The sequence below is a fragment of the Meriones unguiculatus genome, chromosome 2, assembly GCF_030254825.1.
Source record: "Meriones unguiculatus strain TT.TT164.6M chromosome 2, Bangor_MerUng_6.1, whole genome shotgun sequence".
In the NCBI taxonomy this organism is placed as follows: Eukaryota; Metazoa; Chordata; class Mammalia; order Rodentia; family Muridae; genus Meriones; species Meriones unguiculatus.
In genome coordinates this window covers 84,041,021-84,051,706 of record NC_083350.1, presented here as the reverse complement: position 1 = coordinate 84,051,706, position 10,686 = coordinate 84,041,021, and the positions used below count along the sequence as shown (strand labels likewise).

The window sequence follows — 10,686 nt, the reverse complement described above, 5'->3', positions numbered from 1 at the left end:
TGGACCCCACATCACCCTTACTCCTCCTCTTAACTTGGATTGCTACATCCCACCCAAGGTTTTCCTCGCTGTGTGCTTCAGCGTGCTTCACCTTTCCAGTAGTATAAAGAGTGCTCGCTGGCACTGTAACTATGCAGATGATTGGAATTGCTTGATGATGACTTCCAACTCTCAGTAGTCACTGATTGTGCTTTGGTACTGATAGAATATCGACTTGAGTTTTAAGAAAGTCCCTGCTCCTAAAGGCAGGATTACCTGGAAACTGCTCATTTGAAACACCCTCCTGTGAGGCTTTCACATGCAAGTTAGAGGAAGCCAACCTGGGACACCAAAATGCCAAGGGTTCAAGGAACTCCTGTGGGGTTGCAGAGACTCACCGCCCCACTCCCCCTCCTCCTCCCCCCCCCTCCCCGTGCTACAGTCAGGACAGTTAATGGTCAGGGCAATGTGCTTGGTCATCTTACCCTGGGAGCTGCAAGCACAAAGTTCTCATTTGTGGCTTAATGTGAGCCCCTGCTAGTTTGTCATGTATCTTGTTGGTGGCAATTAAATATTTCTTGATACACCGTTACACCTTGAGATCAAGGGGTTGCAGTCAAGTCGTCCAGGAGTTTCTAACTGCTGTTGGAGTCCATTGCATCCCTTCATGGTATCAGCAAATATCAGAGCGCCCGCCTTTATGTCCCTGAGTTAGTTTTAGTGTCAGCGATGATCATACTGTTTAGATCTATTCAGATAACTTACTGACACGCAAATCCTATGCCTGCTAATCGACCTGCTCTTCAACATTAGGAGACTCTGATTAAATATGTGAAACCATAAAATGTTACAGGGTCCAAGAGACAGAAAGTGATAGCGTGTCACATCCCTACTCGAATATAAGACCTCATGTGTGAGCAGACACATGAGAGTGGCCACGTGTCCCAGCAACAGCCCTGTCAGCACCCACGCATGCTTCATAATTCTTTAGGTCCATTGTTAAACATACTTTTTATTAATACAGTTTTGGGAGTTTGACAGTATTTTCCAGTACCAGTGGCAGTTTTAAAGGAGTAACATGAGACTCCTACGAACGGCACAGAGGGTCCTTCTGATTTGAGAGCAGATGAAAGACCTCCCCTTCTGTCTATAGCTCTTGGTGTAGGAGAGTCCCTAGGGGTAAAGAGAAATCTGGTGAGAAACAAGACTTCCCCGTGCATCAGCCCAAAGCCCTTGGAGAAGGAAGTGCTGGAACTACCTGTCTCTAATTAATCTCCTCTGCTGTATTCCCTCAGCACTCACACACTCATAATTATATTTATGACTGTAACTGTGTTATATTACAGTTCAGATCCCCTTACAATAAATACCATCATGATGAAAACCTCAATTAAAAAAAAATCCCAACTTTAGCCAATAACTTGCATATTTCAGGTGTATTCGGTACAATGGAGGGCTAGCAATATGTAACAATTTCAATGCTCATTTGATTCTGTTGCAAGGGAATTTGCACACATAACTATACTGATCATCATCCAAGAGAGCAAGGGACCTTTGTCCAGACCATGAGACACTCAACCACATGGTCTCTAGCAGCTGCAAATATCTGGATGCGTGCGTGATAAACAACACCAGAGCATCTGAACGATTTCTGATGGAATTTAATGAAAATTTTAAGCTAGATGCTCTTGCCTACAGTAATGACATCATTAACATTGCTGAGTGGCTGTTAGCACGGCTTTCATTCTTTTCAGGTATCTTTTATCAGCATTTAAAGGAAGGAAAAACTGTAGCCTGATCTGACGTATTCTAGAGTCTTGTTTTTCCCCAGAGAGTCCCAAAACCACTGCCTTAATATGACCCAATAAGAGAAGGGCTGTTTCTGCCAGTGTCATTCTGTCCATATGAGCATTAACTGGCTGGTGCTTTCCTGGCTCTCATCATGTGTTCAAACATACGTATTATTATGCAGATATAAATACTGTGTTACAAATGAAAAATAACTCTACATGGACACCAGTGATCCATGACGTTTTCTTTATACATAAACTATGTATGCATTTGTCTTCTGTTTTAGGGATCCTTTGTGTATGTGTGTGAGTATGTGTCTGTGACACAGAATGAAGTCTTCATTTAAGGAGCTAGAATGGAGGCAGCTGAAGGCCCTTTGGGGATAGCCTACCGCAGGTTGTCACAGTGCTCAACACTCAGCAATTCAGGACTTACAGTGGCTGAAGGAGAGGGTCCGATACAAACTAGAATATTGTTTGTTTAATAGGGTTCAGTGCAATGGAAATCCATATATTTAAAAAGAGCACCATAATGACTTTATAAAAATTGAAAACACTATAAATTTAAAGGCATAAACATAATTAAAAAAAGGCTATTTAGTGTGGCGTCCGCCCTCAGCTTCCTTATAACTCTTGACAAAAAATACTTGGTTCTTGCCAAATGGGAGACCTTTGCCATGAGAACAATGCGGAGATGGACATTTCTACTGCTACTTGATAAGAATATCAAACGCAGTGAGGTTGGGAAGACTGATTATAACCCTGCAAGGAGACTTTTCTGAGTGTGTGTTACACATACTCACCAAGAGAAGGGCTAGGTGCGAAGAGAGCGTGAGCAAGTGAGGAGGAATCTGCGTTTCACAGTCATCTCATTCATTCCGTTCACTCTTGAGCGTGGTAGGAAACATCCAAAAAAAAAGGCAACTTGGTCAGTATTAATAGTCCTACATTAGTGTGCACTAAGTAGCCCGAAGAGCAAGCCGTCCAGTCAGAATTCAGGAGTTTTCACACCAGCAAGTTAGACACAGGTGAGCTGATACTAAGCGAAAAGGTTGTTCTCTCATTGTGTGCATGTATTTGGAAAAGGAAGATTCACTGTATTCAGAAAGATAGGTAAATGGTAGAGATAGCTCATTATTAAATGATTGGATTATGAAAAAAGAATTATTCAGTCTAGTGATTATTTCACAATTTTGAGAATATATTAATAATTGCCAATGAATTGTATGCTTGAAATTTGTGAGAAATAATGATCCTCATTTCATAATAAGATCACTGGAGACTCAGAACATCAAAAACTAGAGAAATTTATTTTGGGTTCTATAGAAGTTGGGGGTTAGCCCAGACAAAAGGCAAAAATGACTAGTGTGCCAATTTGGCATAAAATAGTGGATTTTATATTTCTAATCAAATTTCTCTGCCCTCTCTAATTCTCATTGGCTGAGTTTTTTAGGGGAGATATATAACCTTCCTGTTATCTACTATTGCCTCTTCCCCAAATTCCCTGTCCCATTGGCTCAGGACACAAAACCTTACCAATGTTTCTCTCTTCTACTATGTCTGCTCAGCTGTGTAGCAACTGACTGTAGCTTTTAACCCTATGAACTGGGACAAGTAGGTGCCAGATGCCAGCTAAGGAGAGTAGGGCCCAGTGCTTCCTGCTTGTCTGGGATTCTCTGGTGAGCAATAAATACACTCCATGCTGAAAATGGCTTGTAATGATTTATTTCTTACAAAACGAAGCTTCTGTGGTATCTGCTGTATCTCAAAAAATGTGACAGAGGAATTACGGGGCCCTTCTAGGCTGTAAGTAGCGCCTAGCCCTGGGGATTGCCAGAGAAGGAAGCCTGGATGATCTTGAGAAGCCTCAAGTTTTAAATATCAATCAATTGACAAACCAATAAGCAAGAGGATAAACTTGTTGCCTGCGTGACTCAAGTGAGCACTGCACTCAGACCTGTGGTGTCGGGCCTGAAAGCCAAGCTGTTTCCTGGGCTCTAAAGGCAAATATAATCTTTGAGCCTGTGGCATGAGTTCAATCCAGCAGACAGGGCTCTGAGCAGGTGTGAAGCAACTGTGGACTCCAGGAGTCGAGCAAATGACCTGTGACTAAAAAGCCATGTGGTTCTGAGTGTGAAACAGAGCCAAGTGGACACCTGACTCTGAGAGACACGCTTTTGCTTCTGAGAAGGCACTTTGAGCCAGCAAACCCTCCGCCTAATCATGACTACCAGAACCAACAGTTGACCTTAAACTCAAACACAGATTCAGAAAGGCTGAGTGAATAATGTTTGAGGAGGAAATGTCTGTATACAAACTGCTGTGCCAGGACTGAGAAACCTATTGCATCCTTTGAACCTGTGGCGACTTTTATTTTGATGTGTTAGCATTAGAGGCAGCAGATTTCACAATAACTAAAGCCATTCTTCACCTGACACTTGGCACATACCCACGGATGCTGACTATGTAAGCTTCACTACCACCGCAAGGTAGATAAGGTATCCTCATTTTGGAGATGAGGACACTGAAACTTAGCAGCATGTATGTGCATGTGTATGTGTGTGTGTGTGCATATTTATGTAAGTATGTAAATGACAGCTAGTAAATGGCAGATTGGGAATTCAAAGCTAAGCTGCTACTTATCATTGTACTATACTTTTTCCACTGCAGAAAAAAATTGGTGCTGGCAGAAGCACTCAGACTTGCTTCAGTGACAACAACCCACAGCTTGACACAGGTGGGGATTATGGGATTATCAAGGATGAGTTATCGTTTCTATTCTAGTCTCCTTGTATTGTCTACAGTTTAGCTGTCTCCCAAAGTTAATATCCAATACCTAGTCTAAAAGAAGGGACTGAAAGCCCCAAGATCACTTAAAAGCAGCTACCCTTGCAATAACAACAACAACAAAAGACTTCTGTATTATAGAGTCTCAGGTTCAAATTCCAGCCCTGGTGCTTAGTCAGATTGTGAGGCAAGTCAGGATAGCCTCCTGGCTGCCTTGTTAGTAGTGAGAATTAAGGCTAATAGTGGTCAGGACCGGGGTCTATTTGAAGACAAATGGCAAAGTGAAAGCAAAACTGCACTTGGTACACAGTAATTACATGCCAGCACTTAACACATTCTCTCTCTCTCTCTCTCTGTCGTCATGTCTGTTCTATGTTTTGTGTGTGTGTGTGTGTCTGTGTTCTCTGTGTGTGTGTACATAGCTGTGTGTATCTGTCTCTGTATGTCTGCCTCTGTGTGTCTAGATGTGTGTGTGTGCTTCTGTGTGTCAGTGTGTGTGGTATGTAGCTGTGTTTTGTTGTTTGGTTGGTTGGTTTTTGAGGCAGAGTCTTGTTACGTAGTCCAAGCTCACTTATATCTCGCACTGTAGCCAAGGCTAGCCTTGAACTTCAGCTCTGCTGTGTCAGTGCCCTCATGCTGGGATTATAGGCATGAGCCACTATACTTGTCTTGTTAGTTTTAACAGTTTTATACACAAACTAAAATTTGACATGAACTTATTTTGCACATCCCAATCTCTTTTCTGATACAGAATTTTTAAAAAATCACAGCTTTGTTAGGTAGAACCTATTATCTATTGAAAAAGAACCAAATTACCAATTATAGGAAGTTTAGTCTTTAAAATTGTTTTGGAATTTTGTAGATTCCAAAATAGATAAAACTATTTTGGAATATTGTAGATTATACAGGAAATCAGTCCAAAATTAGTGTTGGACACTTAACATTATTATTGTAGTTGGTATTTTCCTTGAAGCTAAATATTTTATAATAATTTATTCAAAGAGTTATCATCTCGTCTGTTCCTTCAGACTCATATGCCTGACAAGAAAGAAGCCACCAAGAACTTCAGATGCATAATTAATGGAACTGTGGCTTTAGACGATGCTGGACTAATACTGTCTTCAAAGTTTTCCAGAATGAAAGGAAGTGCTTTGGAACAAAACCAAAACATTCAGGCTGTGGGGTTCTCCCTTACCACCCAGTCTGCTTGCTATGCGAGGCTTTCCAGGACCCCGAGCACGGGGGAGCCTGGCCATTTGGGGCTGTTAGCACTTTGAACCCAACCAAAACAGCAATCACCACACGGCTATTTTGTATGGTTTGGGTTTGTATTGCATCCAGTAAAGCTCCTTGTGAAGAATCAAAATCTAAGTACATTAACTGACTGGCCTCCAACACTCTGTTACCCTCCTCACACATGAGTGATTCAGCCAACCGCGACACCTTCTACTGTGCCCCCATCATAAATGAGGTAGCGGGCACAAGCTGCGCTCCCCCTCCTACCACAGGCCTTGAACTCGGAGTCTCCTCCCACGAGCGCTTCTGCTTTCCTCCAAGGCCCCACACCATCGCACCGGCCGCTCCTGTAAGGATCTTTTCTCTAGAAAGCTTTCCTAAATTTGCCTGTCAGCAGGCAGGTGGGCTTCCCCTGAGTGTTCTCGCCACAGTCAGCACATACCTTAGAGTCACACGAAGGCTTCGAGGCTAAGGCTTGCTTTCTAAATCCTCTTCCCCACTGTACTGTCAGCTCACCACCGACAGGCACCTATCTGGTCAGGCTCATCTCATGGCCTCAGTTTCTAGCCCACGGCCTGACATTAAAGAAGACTCCTTAATTATCTGAGAAATAGATGAATCTGAATCTATACTTAAATTCAACAGAAGCACACTCTTACCTTTCAAATAATAAGGAAGATGCACATATGGAAAAGATTCTATGTTCTTGCAGATGGTGTGAGAATCCCTCTGTAGGAAGAGGCTTGCCTTGTTAAAAGCAGATCTGGTAAGTCAAACTTCTAGCCGGTATCAAGCTTAGTGCAAAATACCCTGCCTAGCAAAGGATTCAGAGCAGGCAGGTACAAGCCCGAGGTCTTCCTGAGTGATGGGATCAAAAGAAAGATTCTACCTAAAGGCCCATGTAGAAAGGGACTTAGGGGAAAACACACCAACCCCTTTTATTAAGTTTTCTAAGTAGCATGTTATGGAAGCCTTCCTTCATTCATCCTAATAGATCTGCTTTGACAATTAATGCTTTGTATAAAAAGCTTTGTAATTTGCAAATGCTAAGAGGTCAGGGGAACCCCAGCATGTAGTCAGCACACATTTTCTAAAGATCCTGTCTTCCTGTGCCTCTCTGTGGAGTTCCAAACAAGTTCAGCTCCCAACAGCCTACATGGAACAGATGCTGGAAAGAGAAACTCTCAGGTCATTATGTAGATTTACCTTTTTTGGGAGGCAGAATTCAGCAAGGATCAGCCCTCTTACTTGCCTACATCCCCAGGGAAAAAAAAATACCCCAGACTATTCAACCACGGTGGAAGTGTGGACTTAGGGGATCTTAAACTCTAAGCTTAGCTTTGTCTCTGTCGCTGTTATCATTTCATGCAATGACTTCAGGAACTTTAATCAGACCCCATGGATAGAAAATGTATGTGAGCAAGAATTGGAGGTGGGTTGTTCTTGTTGACTTTCCCTCCCTCTCACTGATAAGGATTCTGTGCTAAAACTTGCATGTGGATGCAAGTCTGGGGACACTGGAGAAGTCTAGTGAAATGGATATTCGAAAATTGCCACTAAGAAGCCAGGTTTGGTGGTGCATGCTTGTAATCTCAGCACTCGGGAGACAGAGGCAAGCAGATTGCTGGCAGTTCAAGGCAGCTTGGTCTACAAAGCTAGTTCAGGACAGCCAAGGTTATATAAAGAAACTCTGTCTTGAAAAACAAAATAAAACAAAACAAAAAATTGTCACTAAGAGGTGGAGGAAGAGCTTGGATCCTGAAGGCTAAGCATTACGCTGTAAGGAAGAAAGAAAGTAAGGTCTATGACTGGAGCACAGTTCATGATGAGATGGGGAGGGGAGAGGTCATGCTGAGTGGAGAGTTCTTGAGTGTGTGCCAGAGGTGGCTGTAGCGTGAGGCTTCCCTCAGTCTCCTTCCCTAAAATGTAAGCAAATGTTGTGTTATTGGCCGATGCTCTTTGCTTGAGTAGATTACATCTTACTCCATTCAATGTTATGACTGTAGCATGAGTGTAAAGACGGTATGGAAGCTTTGTGAATGGACGTCTAATGGTATTCATTCAATAGTTCCCATTGTCTTCTCAGATGACAGAAAATGATCACCACATTGTCACACGTGTCTCCTTTAAACATTATCTGATTCTGATCCCTCATCCCAGATTTGCCATGAGAGCTCTTTTCTGGGCCATAGTTCCCTTCTTTTCCCATGTTCTGCTCACAGCTCAGTGGCAGCCAGTAGAGTTTTGAGGTTGGTATCTTTGTACCAACATGCATGAGACAAGCATGCCAAGGATCTCTTCTTCCTAAGAGTAGAATGGAGCTAAATATAGTCAATAACTTTACCATTTTCCCAAAAAATGAGATAGTACTGACTTTCACATCTATGACCATGGTATGGTGCTAAACATTTAGACGACTTCCCCTTAGGCTTACATCTCTCTCTCCCTAGGTTTAACAAATAGTGGATTCTTACTTGACTCTGTACCATCCAGACTACTGACTGATTTTGTAGCTGTCCAGACATAAAGATTATCAGTAGGCTGATTATTTGACTGTGTTATATAAAGAAAGATGTTGACATAAATAGACCCAAATTACCATTTTGGATTTAGAAACATCCTGAGAAACTTAGTCCAGGCAAATATTAGAGAGTTTGTCTTATCAAGGCCTTCCAGATCGATAGCTATCGGCCGTCTCTCAAACCTCACCTTGAAACATGCTCCCAGGATTGTAGTCCCACTTTGTGGAGTCTGGGACATGATGGACATCACAGAGGACAGATGACAAACCTGTCCTTGACTGATTTGGTGGACTTCTTTTAGGTTGGGAGAGAGATAAGCAGACTTCCCCACTATTTGTCGAAGGGCCTTTTTCAGTCAAAAGAAATCATACTAAAATTGGGTGATTCTAGAAATGTATGGATTCCAAGGTTCAGAGTCAATGCATTTGATTTCCAAACATCCGGTGTCATCATGTGAGCAAGGACTGGGCATTCTGGCCAGTCTTCTGTGGCTGGTTATGTTCTCGATGATACTTAGAGGAGGACAAACAGTGTTCCAAAGACGTTGTTTAGAAACAAAGCGATATGTAGATTCAGAGCACACCTAGGGTCTCACAGATCCACTCTTCAAGTAGAAAATGGATTATAGCGGGCTAGCAGGCTCACAAATGAAGAAACAGCACTAGTACACAGCTCAATATTAGAGCCAGGTGGCTATTTGTTCACGAGAAAACTAAAATGTATGTAGCTTTGTAATTTGTTACCACTTTGGGCAAGTGGCATTCAGGATAATTTTCATTCATAAGGGAAGGGAATGGCATCATGCATCCAGAATAAAAATAAAATGTGACTCACTAAAATAGTAGTTTAATGAAAGTTTATTTGTTTGTATTATAAAAGCACATTGTAACATTACCTAGAATAAATATTGCTATTAACCTTCAACTGTGAAGCGATTTTCAATAATGAGATGAGGCATAATATCAAAGAAAATTTTCTAGCACAAATAAGAATAATTAGAGAGACTAAGGTAATACTATTTCTTTGAAACTGGCCAAAGGAAGACTCAAATTAGAAATTTACCCTAAATGGTGTAGAAACCCATTTTATTAAAAGTCAAACAAAACAAGGGAGTAGACACTCATGTTGCACACCAGTGATCTAATTGGAAAGGTCTTTTTTTTTAATACACAGAACTAATTCTAATTAATGGAAAATTCAAATTATGTTTAAAACACTAGCAACATGCTAGCATTCCATAGCGTTTTACTTGCCCTGCACTTATTCTGTAAGACATTTTATAAAAGACAAAGGTTCATTAATTTTGCTAATTTCCCACTTTATAGATGAAGAAACTGGAGCACAAAGCATTAAAACAGCAGCAAAGTTCTAGAGGAGAAGAAATTATCTCCCTAGCTTCCAAGGGGAACCTCAACAGTAAGCCCCATGGGCACAAACTACAGAGGGGACGACACTGACGAGATGTGGAATCAGAAGAATAATAAACACAGCCAAGACTCCACACTTCTCTCCGGCCCTTCAAACAGCTATGATCTCTCGGTCAGCCCCATCCAGAGGATCTTAGCACAGCCCAACCATTGCAGCCCAGCGTCTTCTTGCTCCGCACTTTGAAGGTTTTCTGCTTTCTATTTTCTTTTTGTTTTCCAAGGCAGGCTCTCCTGTAGTTCAGACTGGGAACGTCTCCGTTTGCCTCCACCTTCCCAGCGCTGGGATTCTGGCCGTGGCTGCCCCGCCCAGCTACTTTTAGTGCCTCGACAGCAAGTAACATCCCCATCACTGTCGGCAATGCCGGACACAACATGACCTGCAAAGTGGGGGTTTCTTATGGAGTCTTGTCCTAGAGAACAGGACTGGGTTGACCCCTGACTTTGCTGCACCTGGGTTGAAATCACAAATTAGGAAAAACTAGCCTCACATGGAAGAACCCAGAAGCTCTGAGCAGCTAGCAAGAATGTCTGAGCAGCTAGCTAGAAATACACCTGCTACAATTCTCTGTGAGAAATGCAGAAGCCACTGTCGTTACTGATTCTCTCTCTCTCACACACACACACACCCACACACACACAGAAAGTAATTAGAATCATGTCTGTTGCCACTCGTGCTGAGGCTTTCCCGTGTTTGGTGAGCAAAGCCTCCAGTGGAAGAAGAGAGTTAGAAGACATGGAGAAGAAGAGGGGACCTGTACTAGGGCCCAGTGCTGCTCCCCTGACTGCAGGCCACAGACTTCCGCCAGAAGTATCTGGAAGCTGATGAGGACTTCCAGCAGACAAATTCTCTGTAGATGGCTGGCTGCACCATGGAGGAAGTGGCCCTTCCCTGTCCCCCGCCCCAGCTCCCATAGAAACAGCATCCGGTGAGGCAGAACTAAGCAG

At 42.6% G+C, this 10,686-nt stretch overlaps 1 long non-coding RNA gene across 1 annotated transcript; it reads right to left on the bottom strand.

Moving 5' to 3' along the window:
* Positions 1 to 973: 973 nt before the first annotated feature.
* LOC132652155 (uncharacterized) lies at positions 974 to 2,625 on the bottom strand. Its single transcript, XR_009589638.1, has 2 exons — positions 2,573 to 2,625; positions 974 to 1,152 (listed from the first exon to the last, which is right to left on the bottom strand). It is a non-coding gene; the product is annotated as an uncharacterized LOC132652155 (long non-coding RNA).
* Positions 2,626 to 10,686: the final 8,061 nt, after the last annotated feature.